This window comes from Vespula vulgaris, chromosome 8 (genome assembly GCF_905475345.1).
Source record: "Vespula vulgaris chromosome 8, iyVesVulg1.1, whole genome shotgun sequence".
Classification (NCBI taxonomy): Eukaryota; Metazoa; Arthropoda; class Insecta; order Hymenoptera; family Vespidae; genus Vespula; species Vespula vulgaris.
The window spans coordinates 805,979-826,474 of NC_066593.1; the positions used below are offsets into that span (position 1 = coordinate 805,979).

Sequence of the window (20,496 nt, forward strand, 5' to 3'; positions counted from 1 at the left end):
TTAGTTAGAGGTCAGACCAACGAGAGAAAGAGAGAGAGAGAAAGAAAGAGAAAGAGCGAGAGAACAAGAGATAGATAAAAAGAAAAAAAAAAGGAAAAAAAAGAGGGAAAGAATTTCATTTGTTTCGAGTTTTTACAAACTTACCCGTAAAGCGAGTTATTCCGGAAGTGACGATCTGTAGGTGTGTCTGATGGAGCAGCATCGGGATCGTCTGTGAGAAAGAGAAATCAAAACTATCAGTAACACATACATGTCTGTGAGAGAAAACGTGATATAGTAGATTATCATGATTGTGTGTATGTGTGTGTATATATATAATCTTGATCCTTAAACTATCGAGTTCCTTTGACAACCCGGAGAATGCAAAATAAACGATGTTGACCTGCATTTAAAAAATTATTCAAGATCTGATGCACCTCGGTAAATAAGAAGAATGAAGTTAGAAAACACGAGGCAACAAAAACAACAACAACAACAACAACAATAACAACAACAACGTCATCGTTGTTCGTCGTCGACGTTCTCGTCGTCGTCGTCGTCGTCGTCGTCTCGAAAAAGCCTATTACTCTGGACTTCAACGAGCCTTGTGTACACTACTAAGCTTCAGCTTCTTTTCTTTTTTTTTTCTCAATGACGAAGGAGGAGACGAAATAAAAGAGGAAGTAAGAGAAGAGTCTAGGAAAACGGGAGAGAGAGAGAGGATGATCTCGTTGCATGAATAGGCACCTGTTTTCGCAGACAGGTGACGCTTACATACGTACATATATACATACATAGATGCATGCATGGATGCATGCATTCTTGCATGTGTGTATGTATATATATATATATATATGTATGTACATCTTTCTCTTCTCGAGCAAACGCGTGAGAAACCGAGAGAGGTCGATGACACCTGGTAAACGTTCTCTCTCTTTCTCTCTCTCTATCTATCTATCTATCTCTCTTTTACTGATTGTAAGAATGAAAAATGCCGAGGGACGAGAGATCGAATCGATCTCAGCCGAGCCAGGAGCAACGTCAAAAAATCAGGTTGAGTTCGCGAAAAAAGGAGTACCTGTAAAAGAATGACAAGAAAAAGAAAGAAAAAGAAAGAAAGAAAGAAAGAAAGAAAGAAAAAGAAAAATGGAAAAGACAAAGAGACTCTTTTCCCTTTCTTCTTCATCTTTCTTCTTTCTTTTATTTTTCCTCGTTGGATCCAAGCCATGAAAATAATGAGTTGTTTCTCCAGGGGTGCATCAATTCGTAAGGGGACTTTCTGGAGTTTGTAAGTACCCACGATAAACGGTATCGTCGTATTATCGAGTTCATGGCATGAGTCAGCTTTAAGTTGAACCGCCGAACGTTAGCCGGCCGGCCGGCCGGTCGGTCGGTCGGTCGGTCGGTTGGGTCGATCGCCCGGAAGAAAAGCAGATGCTCGTGCCGCAAAGCGATCCGGTTTTTCTCGATAAGTTATTTAATATGCTTAGAAACGAATGGTAGAATGAATCGTGCTATCTCATTCGAAGATATGGTATAAGAGAGAAAGAAAGAGAGACAGACAGAGACAGAGACAGAGAATTGCAAAAGGAAAAAGTTTATAATATACGTTAACACGTTTTGACTTTGATCCTCTACGTCGTACGATATATTATATCGTGACGTGTTGTGCCCTCTGCGTGGGACGATAATTTCGTTGCTAAGAAAACGAACGGAAAGCCGCCCTCGGCCGCCCTCGCTCTCGATTCCAGGACGATAAAGCGTAGGACGAATTACGAGCGCGCTACGCTAGCCTGGTTTCTCTCTGAAGCCGACTCTCCGTTCACTGGCGTTGCGATTACGGTGCAATGATGCAATGCTCTCGAGTGTACCGGGGCCACTAAATTGATAAATTTGCATGCCTCGCCGTCTCCTCTTGCAGCGTGTGCTCGAGAGAAAAAGAGAGAGAAAGAGAGACAGACAGAGATATCGCGAAGGCTGTTAGGAAGAAATGAAATTTTATGGCGTCTTCGAGGTCGATTCAATTTTTCTTTTTTTATTATTTATTTCTCTCTCCTTCTCTCTCTCTCTCTCTCTCTCTCTCTCTCTCTCTTCGTCCGATGCACATCTCTCTAATAAATTTATTAGATCTCTCTAATAAAATTTATAATAGAATATATATTTCAAGCTATACGAAATAATGTCTATTATAATACGGAAAATAAATGAATGAAGAAAATAAGAAGAAAAAAAAATAAAAATAAAAGAGGGAGAGAGAGATGAAAAAATTATAAATTAGGTTATAAATCGAGGAGAATGACGAGGGTACGAGCATGAGTCATCATCGCTTGCCACGAACATTCGCTTCCGTCCCGCTCGTTGTTGCAGGTAGTTTATTACGATGACGATTCATCGCTTTATAATATCTCGTCGAGCTCTCGTTGATAGACGCAGTTACGTACAAACGCAGTTACGTATTTGCGGACAACACGTGACAACTTAGAAATGGACACGCGTCGCTGATGCTTTCCTATTGTCGTTGTATATAGTTTTTCCTTCTTTTTCCCCTTTGCGAGGACACGCTAACCGAGATTATCTCTCGATTATTTCAGATTTTTATCGTACGGATTTCAGACCTCGTTTTGTACGACGCTTGATTCAACGATGAAACAACAACGAGCGTAGGTTGACCGACTTGACGGACTTTCACGTTCTTGCACCCTGTCAAGAAAGATAGAAAGAAAAAGAGAGAGAGAGAAAACTTACAATGATGACTTTTATTAAGCACGACGTTGTTCTCCGATCACTGTCCGTCGCTGACTATACGACATTGACTCTATTATCTCTTTACGATTGTCTCTCCAGATGATAATAACAATGACGTCCTTTACGCGCTGACAGCTCCTTAAATAAAGTCTCTTTTCGTATATAAGTCGCCTTCTATTTCGTATCTTCTCGGTACACGTATATGTGTAAATAGAGAGAGAGAGAGAAAGAGAGAGGGAGAGAGAGAGAAACATATGAGATATTCGAGTCATACTAAACTAGCGTGGAAATTGAATAAACGAGAAAATTAAAGTCCATTAATCAATGTAATTTCTTCGAAGATCCCACGGTTAAAGAGACACGAGAAATCTCCATGCATTCCATCTTCTTCTCATTTCTCTTTTTCTCCTCTATCTCTTTCTCTCTGTCTCTATCTCTTTCGTTTCTCTTCTCCTTTCCGGCTACGAGTAATGTAACGTTACTTTGAACGAGATTTCCGGCAGCGTGACTTCCTGTGCCTAACCGTTTGGTACGAGTTCGCGATCTTACTCTTTCGTGACTCGGACGACTAAGAAAAAGAAGAAGAAGAAGAAGAAAAAGAAGAAAAAGACAATGTAGATATTATTGCGGAAGAGAGAAATTTCCAAACGTTATTTTCTCTGGCATAAAAAAATCAAGAGACCCTACTCGAAAGACTCGAGCGAGTCTAGAGCCGAGGAAAAACGAGCACGACGGCAAAAATATGAGAAAAGAGAGAGAGGGGGAGAGAGAGAGAGAGAGAGAGAGAGAAAATAACGTAGGAAGCATGATTCTTTCAGGTGACCCGAAGATGGTCGCGCGACTCGACACGGAAGTGTATTCCTCGAGAAGAGTCTTCTTAACCTCTTTTTCGGTCTTTCGAGTGTCTGAACGATTAGTCACTCTTTAAAGAAAAGAAAAAAAAAGAAACGACACAATTAAACGTTCTCAAGGAGAACAACTTTACGGTAAAAGCGAAGGATAGAACGGCTTTTTATGGTAACGCTATTGCGAGTTTTGAGATCGGAAGGATGCTACTGGAAAGAATCTCTATACCGTTTGTTTCCTCTTTCTCTCTCTCTCTTTCTCTCTCAGGTAATCTTAAATAAAACACGTTGATTTATATTGTCTAAGCAATTATCGTAACGATGAAACTTAATTACGAGGCCGTCGAGATGAACGCCGCGTACGTATATGTGCCACTCTGGACCATTTATCTTTTCTTCGTACGAACGATCGGATAAACACGGCGATTTACGTGACATTTTCATCGCGTTAATATTCTCGATTTCTCTGTCGACAACATATTTATCCTCTTTGCAAATGATTCCAAGTTTAAAGCGAAATCTCAAGTGCTTACGCCTCTGACACGATCCCACGATACAGCCTGTCTGTCTGCCTGTCGTCTGACCGCACGACGAAACTCTGGAACGAATGACCGAAACATTTCTTCTGAGATATCTTCTCGCCCTCAAACACCACTTCCGGCACGATGATGACCACGACGAATTTTGGTTACGACGAAATGCTTTAAAGGGACTTTGACCTCCTTCAAATTCTTCTTAATCATCCGCTAATCCGAAATACACTTATTCTATCCTAGCCTTGAACTTTAGCACCATTCGACATTACGAAAGAGAGAAGTTTCGTATTTGTCCACGGTTTCTATTCTTTTTCCCGGTAAATTGAAATCGATTTAATATATATCATATCATGAATATAATATATATATATATATAAATACACACACATATATATAAAATATATATATATACATAGATATATCGTTAATAAAATTATTTATATCTTATATATCTTATACCTATTGTTAATAAAATAAATAAAATGTTTTCTCAACGATTAAACACAATGGTAGTTTATCTTCCGGCTTTCGAACAACAATTCTGTTGTTCTCTTTTATTTCATTTTCTTTCCTCTTATTCTCTCTCGACAGACAGTATCCTCGAGAGATTTCAAAGGACCGTCCAGTCATCGAAGCTAGCCAGCTAGCTAGCTAGCTAGCTAGCTTTACCAGCCAGCTAGCTAGCAAGCTAGATAACGTGGAGTGCGTGGGTGTTCGTTTTACGCTTCGATCGTTTCGAGCGCGTTTTACGACAATAACGCGTAGTCGGACGAGAGCGCTACAACGGCCTTAGCGTCCCGCGGCGCTCTCGAGAGAGTAAACACGATGTTAAAACCCTTAACGGTTTCACGTCGGGTGTCGCACGGCCCACTCTAAGATTCCTTCGAACCGATCGATTCGTGTAATTCATTCAAGAAAAAAACAGATAGAAGAAAAAGAGAAAGATAATCTCACGAACCCAAAAGAAAAGCAGCCCTTTTAATCTTACGATTCTTTTAATAATTTCGATCTCGAGCAAATCTATGCAATTGATCGATTATTTATTTAATCGATGCAATCGATGCAATTTTCGATATTTGCAAAATAAAAAAAAAATCTTTGGAAATGCATTGACCGTTGATTGTAACAAACGTGTTTCTAACGGAAACGATCTCTGCACGGAAAGGTTGTATATATGCGTATGTGTGTGTTTGAGATAGAACAGGATAGAACGTTCCGGTTTCTCTCTACATCCTGTAGAGAGAAAGAGAGAGAGAGAAAGAGAGAAAGAGAGAGGCCACCAAAGAGGATTAATAATTACGCTGTAATAATCCCGCTTAAGTGGCTGGTCCATGGCGGAGCATGCAGGAAGCACGTCTTCTTCTCTGAACGGAGGAGGATATACCGCATATAACGATAGCTTTCGAACGACGTTTCATCGTTTCCCCGTCACCGGCATTAACGTAACTGTAGTAATCGCGAACCGTAACGCGAATGCCTACTTACATCGCTTCGTTTTCCTTTCCCCCGTTCGATTAGGAGCGTTCCGTTAGTTTCTAAAAATATCGAACTAATGATTCATCAAAACTGTTTAAATTTTTGACAAGGGTGTTGGAGTTTTTTCTCTCTCTTTTTTTTTTTAATATAGAAAAAAAAATATATATATATATCAAAGAAAAGAAGAAAGATAGTCATTTATCGTAGAGAATTTTTTTCAGTTTCTAAAAATATCGAACTGATGATTGATCAGAACTGTTTGAACAAGGGCGCTTAAGTTTTTTTTCTCTCTCTCTTTTTTTTTTTAATATAGCAAAAAAATATATATATATAAAAGAAGAGAAGAGAGATATTCATTTATCGTAGAGAATTTTCCTGATTTCTTTTTTTTTTTTCTTTCATCAGTGATATCGTAAAAGGAAATGTCAAGCAGGACGATCATAGTTTTAAATCGCTTCGAAAAACAATGATCGTCAGAATCCTTCCATTCATGCGATTTCTTCAAAATGTATCACTATTCAAAGGATTCTGTTATCCGTTGTTTCTTCTTTTTTACATTCATATATAATACTTCGTTCGTTGCACATGCGACAAGAGAGAGAGAGAAAAAAAAGAAAGAGAAAGAAAAAAGAAAGAGAAAAGTTGAAAGAGAAGGATTTGCAAGAGCGTGTCGGCGTGCAAAGAAAATACTTATGAGCCTCTCTTTCTTTTTCACCCCTGGGGATCACTAAGAAGCCGCTATACTGCGCTTAGGAGTATAGTACGCGTGCACTTATGCGCGCGTGCAACAAAGTAAGTAAGTAAATACGTACGTATACACATAGATACACACATATATATGCAAAGGTACATCATACATACATACATACAAACACAGGCGTAAGAAACGAGTCCTCGGATAATTAGATACCCGATACCTCCACCGTCCTCCGCGGTCAGTTTTGCGGATCTTTCTCTGTGTATATAGCTCTTACCCTAAGGAACTCGACTGCCTTCGTTTGCGTTCTACCTACGCGAAAAAGAGAGACGGAGACAGGGACGGAGACAGAGAGAGAGAGAGAGAGAGAGAGAGAGACAGAGAGAGACAGAGAGAGAGAGAGAGAGAGAGAGAGAGAGAAAGAGGGGAGGATACTGAGAAAGATAGATAGATAGATAAATAGAGAGAGAGAGAGAGAGAGAGAGAGAGAGAGACATCGACGCGATTCGAGTGTCTTCGAGCGTAGGTTTAACGGTGAGGCGGTAAAACGTAACATTAGACGCGCCTCGTTACTAATAATACTTATCCACTGCGACCGGATTAAGTGCACCCGGGTCAGCGATCTTTAGACTGATAGATATTTTGTTTCTACGGGAACAACGAAATACGTAGCAAGTTATTAAGTGAGTATACGTGTCTGAATATGTTACAAACGCGATCGTGTTAATCCGAATTATATTTTCGTTACGATCGATAATCGAATTATATCGTAAGATACGTAAGTAGTTACATACTTATTTGCGTAGATATGTCTACTACGCTAAGCTTCGAGTCGTCTTCTATTTCTGTTAAGAAACGATTCGTACAGAATCGTCGAGTAGAATATATATCGGTTATTTCAGTTTGACTCGCAATTCTAATCGCTTGATAATTTGTTGTCTCGTCACGAAATAACTGGCCGATCGCCATAACGTAAAAAGATAATGTTAATGATTAGGTAGTCCGACGAACGGGTCGCGCTCGTCGTACGGTTCTTCTCGTACGATCTTAGCATTAGAAGTTTCTCTCTGTTATGTTCGTTTATGTGATTATCGTTTCTTTCGAATGGAGGAACTAAGTTTTACAAATCGATATTTACGCATAACGTTAATTTCTTTTTGTAGGTAGACACGAGACAGACGAGACGTGAAAAGGAGAATCCTTTTCGTTCGAAAGAATTGCCTCGGTTATTTTTTTCCCTCTCTCTCTCTCTCTGTCTCTTTTTTTTCTTTCTTTTACTCTCTCTCTTTTTTTTTTGCCGTAGGAAAACCTTTGAACACACGCTCTTGTCCTGGAACGCTCACGTAAACGATTCTCGCACGACCCTCGGTTACGTGTCGGCGACCCTTTTCCCTTCCTGCCTTGGCGTCGGACAACGACAGGGAAAAACAGTTCGCTAATGCACAAAGGGGTAGGTTCGTTAAAAGGGCCACCTCGCGACATTTGCATTTAAATCCTATACTCGATTCTCGATTTGGCGAATTTTCCATTTTGCGGGCGAATAATCTAATCGAATCGAATCGAGTTGAACTTCGAACGATCGATTTATTATCACGTAAGATACACATACAGATATTACCAATATTTTATATACAAATAAATATTAACACCATGCGCTTATTTAATCGTTCCGACGTTACTTATCGATTTACTAACCAGATACCGTAATATTGTTTAATCGTTACGCAAAATATTGAATAAAAATATTATCGTTTATTATTTACCGATATAGAATTACTTGAAATTCCGACGTTACTCGTTACGTAACTACATATAATAATACCATAGATATCATTCTTTTTTGATAGATATAACGGGTATATATCTGTATGTAAATAAATGTTAATTGGAAAAATTGAAGGAGCTACATCGAGATAGGGTAAAATAGATAGCGGGTACACCCTCTCTCTAGCCGTACGGATGAACCTGTACGGATTCTGGCAGCTGGTTGGGTGCCAGGAAACGTCTATGCGCCGCGACGTTGTCTGCTGGCATTATGACCCGGAAGATATGCGAGTGAGCACAGAAGCGTCCCCTATCACACCTTCTCTTTCACCCAGACATAGAGTAATATACACGCGCATACACCTACATCCACTTTGCTACTTTGTAGAGAGACGCGTGAAAAGCGATTCTCATCGAGCGTCCACCTTCCTGTCTCTATGGCGATGTTCATAGGTCTATGGGAGTGATGAAGTCGGCAAGTCGCCTTCGGGGACTGATCTTCCTAAGATTAAACGATATTATCGTGAACCGACAATTATGGCAAACTACAATTTTTTCCTCTTTATCCTTTACGATATACATACGTACGTACGTACGTTTGAAAAATATGAAAGGGAAAGATTTACGCGATTACGTAAAATTGATTTTATAAATGGTCTTAAACAACGAGAATTATTATTACTATTATCAGCGTCGTCCATAACGAGCAATGAGCGAACACGATCTTACGTACCTACGTAAAAAAGAGAGAGATTAATAAATTCTTTGAAAACCCACGACGTATAAATTATCTCACGGTGTTACGATCATCCTCGGTTTCCGCCTCGAAAGATTTACGACGTGTTAAGCGACGTCATTACGTTAGCAAGTAATGAAATCAACGAAGAGGGTCTTCTTTTGCTCTCTTATTCTAATCGTCCCAACGTTCGTTCGTTCGTTCGTTCGTTCGTTGCCTTCCTTCTTACACTCTTTCTCCCTCTACTTTCAGTTATTCACCAAGGCATCTCGTGGAATCTATAAATTCTCTCGAGGCTTATATTTTACTCTTTGCTTTGTATTAGTGGTGGTGGTGCGCGAGAAACACGTGCCTCCTGTTCTTTTTGTCGGTAATAATTAGTAAGGCACGCATAACGAATGGTCGGAATTTTTCCTTATTTTTCTCTTCTTGCATACGTTCCTTTCGTGTATATACATTTCTTTTTGCCTTCCTTTATTTCTTTTTCTTCTTTTTATACGAATACGTCGAGCGAGAGGGAACGTAAGAATAACGAGTCATAAACGAGCTTTACTTACACGTAAACGTTACATACGTACGTATACATTCATTGTACATATTCGTATGCATATCCGTAACGACTCGTTAATCTCGCACGCGACGTAGTGTTGTCGCCTCTAAGCTTGACCTTGAGACACTACTACTCGCAATCGGTCACGAGAGACTCCTTTTTCCCACGTTCTATGTTAACCGCTACTACCGCGTTTCGCTTCGTCGAGTACAATTGCTCTCTTTCTCTTTGTGTGCCACCCACCCTTCCTCCCACCCTCCCATTCATCCTTCCCTTCATTTTTGCTTTCTTTCTTTCACCGTACCGTTTTTTATTTCATTTGTTTGTATCATTTATTCAATTTGGATTTTTTCTTTTTTATCATTCTTATAATTATTACCTTCATGGGTTCTCATCTACGATTTCTCCCATTTCCCGATGTTCCGACTCGAATATCTACTCTTCCGTATTTACGATTTTAATATCGTCTCGTTAAGGTGTTCGTTATCGATACTCGTTAGCGTCATCGATGATTAACGTTTCGCGATCGCTATCTCGTGCAGATAGATCATCGTCGGAGATAGGTCATTTCGTTCGATGCTTCTCTATAGACGGCTCTAACTGTTACACAACAGCATATATATGTATATATGCATATGTACCTATTATCTATGTGTATATATAAATATATATATATATATACACACGTACATATGTACGTATGAAGATAGACTCTAAAGTATTTACATATATCTGCGATACATGTACATTATATCTGGATATATGTATTTTGCAGTCGGTTTAATTCATCTTAATGGCGGAATGCGGATAAAGGCGTTGGAATATAAACAGAACACGTCCTATTCCGACGCTTCCTAAAGATCGTGGGTGTGCGGAGTCAATTGGCGGAATTGCTTAGGTTAAATGCAACGATGCGCCGCTGGCAAAGATAATCTAATCGACTTCTCCTTCTCTTTACACGAAGCAAAGAAGAGAAAGAGAAAGAAAGAGAAAGAAAGAGAGAAAGTATATAAACGCGAACGGATGCATAAGAAGAAAACGAATTCGTTCGTTGATACTTTCGAGAAATTCGATTAATTTCATTCGAAATATTATTTCAAGGCGAACGGATGAGTCAACAAACACGATCGAATTAAACCAATCGACTATCTTATACCCATCGATCTTATTTTATTTCACGAATTAACCACGTACCCGATAAAGACGACGATGACTCGTTCGATCGAAATACATTCGAAGACGAGCCACACGAGAAATTTCCGAGGTTCAGGAAGTCGATGCACGCGACCCGCAGTTATTTCGGATCTTGCCTTCTTCCTCGCGATGGGTCATCAGCGTGCGTACCAAAATGATTTCATCGAAAGAAACCTCGCCATTTTAATTCCTCGATTTTAACGATCTCGAAAAATTCTTATAAACGATCTTATAAACGACGAGAAAATTCTACAAAAAAAAAAAGAAAATTTGTTCTCTTCTCTTATTTATTTATTTTTTTTTTTACATAAATCTGCATATAAAGATTTTTAAAAGGCGAATAAGTAGGTACTTTTCAACAACGCCTCAACGCGAACCAGTTTTTTTTTTCTTGCGGTTTGCCAATAGCCAAGGCTCGATGTCACCAACGCCAATCGGATCGGATTCCAAAGGTCAACTAGTCGTTTATTCCGTATCTTTACTTCGCTCGGCTTACTTTAACTCCCCACGACGTGACGTTTAATTTGCATTCACGGAAGTATATACATAGGTATGCTCCGGGTTGTGTCTTATTTATGTATCACTACGAAATTACCAATCAATCGAACCAGGGTGAAGAAAAGCCAGAAACACCGTCGAAATTTAACGAAATTAATGATCAAAATTACTTCGCCGTATTAGTAACGTGCGCATATTTAAAATCGATTTTCATTTCTCAATTCATAAGATATCAGAATCTTAAGGATTTAACTCGCGTGGTCTTATAGATTCGAGATAATCGTTTATCCTCTAACGAGATCAGAGTCGATCTACTTTATTCGTTGTAATTTTCTACCTACCTCCCTCCCTCCCTTCCTTCCTCTTCCTACTCACCCCCTCTCCCTCTCTCTTTCTCTCTATCTCTCGTTGGCGCGCGATACGAGCGCCGTTCGCACGAACGATAAGCCCATGCCACGCTTTGCTTTGCCTTGCTTTTCTTTGCTTTGCTTTTGCCCGGTGTATTTTTCGAACGTAAACAAGGAGAGATCGTTCCAGGAAATTCGCTTTAAATCGTTACGCGCAAATGCCACCCACGTAACTAACGGGCACCATTGCAAGTTTCGCGCGAGCGCCGTCGACTGCCAGTGAGTTAGGTCAGTAGCCAGAATTAGATAGCCGACTGGAAGTATTATACGATGATGATCTACGGATTCGTCCTATCTGAGATATATATTAGGTAACTACGATTCGTTCGAATCGTCATTCAAAAGTTTTTTTTCTCTTCTTTCTTTTTCTTTCTCTCTTTTTTTTTTTTAATATATATATATATAAATATTTAAAAAATATTATCGAATATAAATATTCTCTACTTTTAACATTTTTCGTATAAATAATTACAAAACGTTCGTTAGTCTATCAGCGATCTGTTTCCTTTCTTTATCGACAACACGAGATTACACAGGAGGTATACGAGAATGAGTGAGTGAGAGAGAGAGAAAGAGAGAATGACGTAAGAAGAGAAAGAGAAAAAGGATAGACGTACAGGATGGGCAAAATCGTCGTCGCATTGAATTTCAAGCACTTTAATACAGTCCTATTTCCCTTCCCTTGGTAGGCGCCGCAACCGCCATACTGTCCTACCACTACCACCCTTCGTCTGGGCTCACTTTCGGCATTGTCCGTCGAATCGGTGGCCCGTGAAGTCGAACCGATCCGATCGAGTCGAACCGATCCGATTTCATTGTTGGCATTTCCCAGGAAAAAAGAATCACGCCCAGTCGTTTCACGATCAGGTGTGGCCCTGAACGAATAAACTTCTCTCTTCTCTTTTTATCTCTAGTCTACGAAGAGCAAGCAAGAAAAGGATGTAGAGAAAAAAAAAAGAACAAAAATAACGGATGAGATTGTGGAACACGATCGAGTTGTCTATTGTACTTTCGATGACGAACCACTTTTTATATCGCGAATTGATAAGAATTATTCATCTTTTATAACTCTACTACATCGATTCGAGATTAAACTAGCGATTAAACCAGATAGCAGAATGAAAGAGTGAAGTTCAGATGAGGTGGAGAGGAAAGGTGGTTAGGCGAAGCAAATTGGGTGGGGAGATACGTTTGGAAGAAGGAAACAAAACATTTAACGCTCGGAGCTAATTTTATCTAGCGGATATGGGGAAAAAGAAAAAAGAAAAAAGAAAAAAGAAAAAGAAACGGAAGCAACAGTGGATCGGAGCATCGATCGATCGGTCTCGTCCGGTTAAAAATATTCTTTCTCGATACGGATGAACGTTCGAACGTGCACGTATATACATACATACATAAATACATACATGCATACATATCGCCTCTTCCTTTTTTTTTCCTATGATCATTTTTTTTCAAAACGTTTGCAAGGCCTTCGATCTATCTGTTATTCGGAAATCGACTTAACGTTACGTACGACTGTAGACAATCAACCTGCGGACGAGTGTTGCTTTTATGTAACAAGACCTCACGTTCTCGTTATCGATGACGAGTATCATTTAATCGATGCGCCATTGAACAAATTTTACATTGAACATTTGAAAGAAATACCGTAAAATATAATCTTTTTATAGAAATGACTCGAGCAACGATTAAAAAACACTCGATGTTGCGTTTCAAGAGAAAGAAAGACAGTGAAATAGAACGAGATAGAGAGAGAGAGAGAGAAGAAAAGAAAAGAAAACAAAAAAGATGGCTTCGATGTACATAGGAAGGCCGATCGTCCATTAAACGACGAGTAGAATCGCTGTGGATGCGGGATGATGATGGGAGCGTAGAGCTATCGCATATAGTACGTATTCGTATACGTACACGGATAGATAGACATAGACGTTTATATGTTACATAGAGATGCATACACACACAAGGAAATTACGCAGGCTGTGTGCGAATAGAAATCGATATGGCGCCTGCGCACGTGGGGAGGTTCGTTGGAAACGCGGGTGCACCCCGTTCTTCCTCGCTGTGTTCGATGCTTCCATGACTCCCCTCGGCCTTTTACCTAGGCCTTCCCTCGACTCTTTTTTCGTGTATGTGTCTCTTCGTGTCTCTATATGCGTCTATGTGTGTGTATGTGCGCGTGCGTGTGTATGTGTGAAAGAGAGAAAGAGAGAGAAAACACCCTCGCCTGACTTACGACATTTTATTGCCGCCTACCATTCGCGAGCACGATGAATTCGAGGGTGCGCCCTGTTACACCACTACCAGACTATCCAGGAAGAAAACCATGGTGTTCCTCGAAGAATGATTTTTCAACGCTATAACGGTCTAACGTTCTCGTCCATATCTAAACACATCCTGGAAACGTTTTAAAAACCTGAACCAGGTCGTCCCATATACCGGGTGACCCGAATTGCTCGCGCTTGCGTTCGAACAAATGAAAAGAACAAGAAAAGGAAAAAAAAGAAACAACAAGAAAAAGGACAATAGGGATCCTTGCCAATCCTGCTTGTCATTCTCAATCTTTACCAACGTAATTTTCCTGTCCCGTTTTCTCTTTTAACTCGTTTCTTTTCTTTTCTTTTCTTTTCTCTTTTAATTCCAGTTCCTTCATCAATGAATAGAAGGCGAGAGAAAAAAAAAGAAATAAAAAGAAATGAAAATATTAGTTAAGTCGTAGGATGATAATTATTAAATGACGAAACACTATACCTCTTTCTTTCGTCTATTCGTCGAGTATTTCTATGGAATAGGATTAAACTTTCCAAGTAAATCTTGGAGTACTCCTTTGTCCATGGAAACTAGGACACGTTTGGCTTTCCATCGAAATACGCTTCCAACAAGAAATTTGGCCGACTCTTTGTTAATAAGAATGGGAGCTCTTTTCTCTCTCGTTCTCTCTTTCTCATCTTTCTATTTATAAAATAATTTAGAAACGAAGTGATATCCCTCGAAAGATCGAAGTGGTTTAAACTGTAATAAGAAAGTATAGTTAGATCCTTAACTGAAAGTGTGTAAGTACCTATTACTCGTTCATCCTTACAATTGGACGACGATAACGATTATGACGACGGCTACGACGGCTACGACGGCTACGACGACGACGACGACGCAACTCAGACGCACTAACATCCCCTTGCATTCTCTCCGTGTTTTTACAATCGATCGTCGGCGCCATCGAAGGCCACGAAGGATTAAATTTTCATCCCGTGCACTAGTGCGTTTCGAGAGAGAGAGAGCTCCGTTGCGTCCCTCTAAAATTAGCCTAATCGACGACGGTTTATCCGACGTGTAATAACGGTCGGACAGAATAAAAACGTCTACGTCTATGTAAGTGCACGTGTTTAAGGAAAAGAGAAAGACATAGAAAAAAAATGCGTAGAAATATGAAAGAAAAAATTAAAGTAGATAAAATAGAAGAATTAAAAGTAAAAGAAAGACCAAAATGCAAGACGCGGATAGGTGGAAGGAAATTGGTCGGTACGTTTGATGAACGTATCCAAAGGTCGTCCCTAGAGGGTACTAAAAGTACTCGTACGAAGGGTTGCCCCTCGAAATGAGGGGAGAATCTGTCAGGAAGCTGGAGAATCCATCGAAATTGGACGCCAAGCTTTCGGCCTTTTTGGCTCGCTTTTTCTCGACAAAGGAACTTTGTGATTTTTCTCCCTAGGCTTATTTTCGGCCATTTTTAATGTACGTACTTATATACCAGAAATTTGATCTTTTAACGAAATCATGAGATGTCTAATATAAAATGAATGAATGAATGAAAGAATGAATGAATGAATGAATGAATGAACGAATCAATTAATAATAAGAGTGCATCGATCTATATTCAAATTATTAGCAAGAAAAGCGTAAGGAATTTATCTGTGTATGTGTGAATCTGTGTAAGACTGGTCGTTTGTTCGTGAAGTATGACAAGGGCCCTGTTTACGACGTAACATTACTGAAGGAGAATAGGGACAAACCCCCGAGAATAAATTCGATGCAACGAACGCTTTGTTCTTTGGTTCCCCTATTTGCAAACGTGGCACAGTTGCCGCTAGGAACCGATCGTGCGCCATAATTTCGTTCGCGTGATGAGCACGCGACATGTGCCACTCGTTATATGCCAGACTGGTCTTATCTCTCGAAACCTATTTACGACTACACCCTGCTCTTCTTTTGAAAGAGTATCGAGGAATAAAAAAAAAAAAAAGAAAAGAAATCGATCGATGAGAACGTGACAAAGATTATTTGATTGATGATTTATTTCTTCTTCCATTTTAAACTTATCTTTATAATATATAAACGTATTGTGTGTGTGTGTGTGTACGTGTGTGCATAATTAAGTTGGTCACGTTGTTCGTGCATCGAGCACGATAACAATGACCCACTGTGCACGATGCGATCACGAATAAATTCTACGAAAACACGCAGAAATGTAAAATCGTATAAGCATATTAAAGTATTACGTTGCGTTCTCTCTCTCTCTCTCTCTCTCTCTCTCTCTCTCTTTCTGCCTCTCTATTTCTATCTATATTTCTCTTTCTCGTTTCATCGGACGAGACACGTGGAGCATACAACACTATTCTGAAATCCGACTTTGTATTAGAAACGTCCCTGGGCTCGGACTCTAATTGCCCTAGAATGCTGGTTGCTTCCATTTACAGTGTATTTCACCCTTCTACCTTGTTCCACGAGACGACCAAATGGATCGTAAAATGTATGTGTATATCTATGTATATATGTATGTACGTATATATGCATGTACATACCATTGCCTTTTGAAAAAGCCGTCGAACTGCTGCTCTTTCTTCAATTTTTTTCTCTTCTCTCTTTTTGTTTTTCTCGTTACATTTCATTTTAGATCGAAATAGTTAAAACATAGAGAAAGAGATTCGACATTTATTCACTATCTAGATTAAAAAGCTTTAATCTTATTTGCATCGAAGCGAAATGTCACGGAGATCGGTTTCTCCTACATTCATCGGTTGAATGATATACGTATATATATATGTATTTATATACACGTATATACATACATAAATACTTTTTAAAGCGAACGTAAACCGCGATACTCATTGCTTCGTGTAATCCATTTTCATGAATGCAAAGTATCTACATTATTTATAAGAATGTGGTGAAACGTTTAATGTTACATTCGAGAGGGAGAACGATGACGTATGGTGCTTTTCTTAGGAACCGATAAATCGTGTGAACTCTTGCGAATAACGAGAACGAACATAAATATTCTAATGTGTCGGAGGGAAAAAGAAATAAAATTAAATTAAAAAAAAAAAAGAAAAAAAAGAAGAAGAAGAAAAGAAAAAGAAAAAAAGGAAATGAAATATAAGGAAAATTAAGAATCGGTGTTGCGTAGATTGGTACAAATTTTGTAGCAATTTCAATGTGTTCCTCGAGTAAAAAGAGAACGAAACACCCTTATACATTTACCTTCTTCTTAATGTAGGTCAAACGGTAGACCACAGTCGACCTCATCGGGGCTTCTTTTTACCACGTATTAACGACTATGAAATCGAATACACTTGTCTTTCGGACCGATAAAAACGAAAAGAAAAAAAAAAATGAGAAAGAAAAAAGAAAAAAAAAATTCGAATCGTACTACTTCAATCAGAAACAAAATCGTATGTGTCCGTGTGTGTGTGTATTTCTGTGTGAACTAATCGATAATAATGTACTATATAACATAAGTGCGCCCAGTTTTTAAATACATACTCACGAATTTTTATCACGGCCTCGCCTTACGTGACGTTTTGCGAGTCTCGAGAAGTCGATATATCGCGTTACGCGAAAATATAATTTCCTTTGCGTGCAACTACTATGGTCTTGTTGAAATTCGTCGAATCAAATTCGTCGAATCAAATTCGACGAACTGTTTTAATAGTTCTTCCCAATGGCCCAGAATTTCAAGTATTTCAAAACGTCGTAAAAAGAGTCGACGGGTTTAATGAACCGGACAAACGTGCGGCGTGCATGTGCGTGTACGTGCTTTTTTTTCTAAATGTCTTTTCTGGTATATATTCTATAAGCTGACATGTAAGTAGATAGTCGCGAATTAGTCTTTTGATTTTTCACTTGTACGAAATCGTACGATGCATGAGCACTAAAAAAAAAATAAAAAAAAAAAAATAAAGAAAAAGTAATAATTTTTTTTACCGGCGAACGAATAAAATCCGAACTTGAAAACAAACGCGTAAAGTAAAGTGTAAGTGTGTAGTCAGGAATACAGGTTGTACCGGTAGTATCAAATCGGAATGAAATGTCTTTTTTAGAATGACGAATAGAAAGAGAAAAAGAAAAAAATAGAAAAGAAAAGAAAAGAAAAGAAAAGAAAAGAAAAGAAAAGAAAAGAAAAAAGGAGAGTAATGTAAAGGAATTTCCTTTTTCGAGACTTATAAGTCTAAAGGAAGGTAAAATAAACGAAAGGGAAAGTAACTCGTTACTGTAAAGCTAGTAATACAGTTTCCTTGGGAAAAATTGCGAATCTCTGTCAAAGGTCCCATCGAGACGAATGAAAAAAGCAGGACACGCGAGATCGAACGTCGAACCGGTCCGTGGTGGCTCTCGAAGAAAGTGAAAACTGACGGGGTAACCCGTAGTTGCCAACGACTCTGTTATTGTGAAGCGTTCGCAACTTTTTCGATTCCTTTCCTTTTAAATTTATATATATATGTATGTGTGTACGTGTATTAAATATAAGTATATTATATATTACTAATAAATATCAATTAAATATTATTTTTTATAAACTTTCAATTTGACCAAATTAATAGAAACGCAATAGATTTAATGTTATCGGTAAGAAATTCGTCATAATACGACGTAAAGATTAAAGTAGTGATCTAATCGGATTAATATTCTTAATCTAAATGACGAAGTATTTTCTATATCGCATTTGAAATCCCATAGAGATTATACAGTATATCTAACTATGTGTATACGTATATATATATATATATATATATATATATATATATATATATATATATATACACATTTATTCGCACAAAGTACAGATCCTCTCGAAGGATTTGATTTCGAATTTAATATATTTCTGCGATGAGACTCCAGCACGAGAAAGTTCACTTGGTATAAAATCAAGTCGTGTCCTAGATAGTCGTCCAGACACAAATTACACTCAATCGAGTCGCATCGTACTCTAAACACCTCCGCCCCTTTATTATACTCGATATGCTCGTAACGCTACAAAAGTAGAAATCTACGACGAAGTTAATAAAGCGTCATTTTTTCTTTGTTATTCTTTTTTTAGGACGATGCGTCACTTCTCTCATTATAAACGATCTTATCGATATTATCGAAACGTTGCCATTGATAAACTGTAATGTACGTAAATATTTATGTCGATCAAAACATACATACGAATGTCTCTTTGTATTCCGTATGAATTAAAATTAATAATACGTAGGAATATTAGAGACGATTACGTTTAACAACGAACGTACTACTTTCCCTTTAATTTTGCATTCCCTTTCGGTCTTGAAACGAAACGATGATCAAGATTACTAGGGGGTAGGTAAAAAGAAGAGAAAGAAAAGAGAAGAAAGAAAAAAGAAAAAAAAAAGAGCGGGAGAAAGGAAGGAAAAAATAAAAAAAGAAGAAAGAGACAATAGAAACAAGTCGGTCTCGTTACTAACCTGAAGAAATCGAAGCGTCGTCGGCCGGCGAACAGCTGATCGGTCGACTCGGTGGGTGTCGCTTCGAACGAAGGTACAGCACCTTTTGCGAGGAGCTCGCTGCAATCACCTGGTACACACAGCCTACCACGAGTGGGTTCTCTTCTTTCTCTTCTTTCTCTTCGTCACAAAACGGGGAAATATATATCCTAGAGCACCAGACACCTCCCGAGTTCTCAGGAATGAGGAGAGCTTTTACTCTCTTCACGAGAAAGAGAATAAGCTATAATATAATCGCGAAGGGACACTTTTACGAGCTTCGTTCGTACTCTCTCGTTAAAATTTCTCTCGAGGGATACCCCCGTCGAGTTAAAAGGAGTACGTAATCCGGACTTGTTCGAAGGTTGACGGATGAAGAAGAAGAATAATAATAAGAGTGAGAAGAAGTTACGATGGTCTTTCGACGATCTTGCATCATCGTTCTGTCTCGTTCCTATCCACACACGCACGGATATATCTTCAAGAGATTATACTTTTCTATAGATCTATCTCTCTCTATTCCTTCTCTCTCTCTCTCTCTCTCTCTTTCTCTCTAGATTACTCGAAAAAATGAAGATAAAAAGAGGAAGAACTCGCGAGATGGTTAATAAAGCGACACGTCGATCGAACACCGAGGAACACACTGCGAGAAGAAAAGAAGTCTGATCCTTCGTACGAGGGGAGAAGTAGGAAGGAGTAGAGTGGTGGAAAAGGACGATGGGTGTGTAGGGAGGAGGAGGGGGAGGAGTGACGTACGATGATGCAAAAAAAAGAGGGAAAGTGACAGAGAGAGAGAGAAAGATGAAGAAAGAGAGGAGAAGAAGAAGAAGAAGAAGAAGAAGAAAAAGGACGATGAAGTAGAAGAATCAGAATCAGCAGCAACAGCAGCAGCAGCAGCAACAGCAGCAGCCTTCGTCCGGGCCACCGCCGGACACGACTCGCTCGTTCACTCTCTTTCTCTTTCTCTGTCTCCCTCCCTCTCTCTCTCTCTCTCTCTCTCCTTCTCTCTCCCGCCCTATTTATTCTCGAGACGAGGGGAGAGAGATGGCGCGACTGATGCGCCTACACGAGCGAGAAAGAGATACGTGAACGACGCGTGCGACGTAGGTGGTTGCGCGGTAGGTAAAGAAAGAGTAGGGGAAAAACATTGAAAATGAGTAAGAGAGAGAGAGAGAGAGAGGGAGTACGTGTGTGCGAGAGCGAGATATATATATATGTGTGTATGTATATAGAGAGCAGATCCTACCGCGTCAACGGTGGAAATGGTACTGCGGCTCCGTTCCGTACACGCTCTATCTAGTGAGATAGCGCATGCGCGTTACGCCAAACTAGCACGACCACCTTCGGACGT

General features: G+C 39.2%; 1 protein-coding gene across 1 annotated transcript in view; it reads right to left on the reverse strand.

The window, feature by feature from the left end:
- LOC127065484 (uncharacterized) overlaps window positions 1–20,392 on the reverse strand; it is a 54,367-nt gene extending 33,975 nt beyond the window's left edge. The window contains exons 1-2 of the mRNA XM_050997894.1: window positions 19,128–20,392; window positions 145–211 (exon numbers count right to left, since the gene is read on the reverse strand). The gene's annotated coding sequence lies outside the window, so the exon portion shown is untranslated. The remainder of the gene's footprint in view (window positions 1–144; window positions 212–19,127) is intronic.
- Between the last annotated feature and the right edge of the window lie 104 nt (window positions 20,393–20,496).